The following is a 667-nucleotide window of genomic DNA, read 5'->3' as shown; positions in this document are numbered from 1 at the left end:
AAGAAAGAAAGAAAGAAAGAAAGAAAGAAAGAAAGAAAGAAAGAAAGAAAGAAAGAAAAAGAAAGAAAGAAAGAAAGAAAGAAAGAAAGAAAGAGGGGCCAGGGATATAGTTCAGTGGCATAAGTGCTTGCCTGGCAAGCCTGAGGTCATGAGTTCTATTCCCAGTACCAAAAAAAGAAAGAACGAAAGAACGAAAGAAAGAAAAGAAAAAGAGAAAATTCCCTCAGAGCAAGGCATGGTGGTACACACCTGTCATTTCAGCACTCAGGAGGCTGAGGCAGGAGGATCACCACAAATTCAAGGCCACCTAGATTACACAGGGAGTTCAAGGCTAACCTGAACTACATCACAAAACACTATCTCAAAAAACAAAACAAAACAAAAATTTCCTTGGGCAAGCAGACCAAATAGACTAATTCCTTGGGCCTACAGGAGAAGAAAGAGGAATGATTAGGAGGGCAGCCAGTGGCCTTTGGGAGAGATAGCAATCTTCTGGGCCTGGAGTGTCACCTGCAGAAACTAAATCCCCTCAGTGAAGATCTGAGGTGGGATGCAATCCTCAGGGTCACCGAGCCAAAATGCAAGAACTTAGGGAGAGAGCTCCTAACTAAGGGTGTGGGAGTCAGCTCCTCAGGCCCAAAATGTCACAAAAGCATTTCAAATGCAG

The sequence above is a fragment of the Chinchilla lanigera genome, unplaced genomic scaffold, assembly GCF_000276665.1.
Source record: "Chinchilla lanigera isolate Chin_1 unplaced genomic scaffold, ChiLan1.0 scaffold00041, whole genome shotgun sequence".
In the NCBI taxonomy this organism is placed as follows: domain Eukaryota; kingdom Metazoa; phylum Chordata; class Mammalia; order Rodentia; family Chinchillidae; genus Chinchilla; species Chinchilla lanigera.
Note: the sequence above shows the minus strand (reverse complement) of the source record.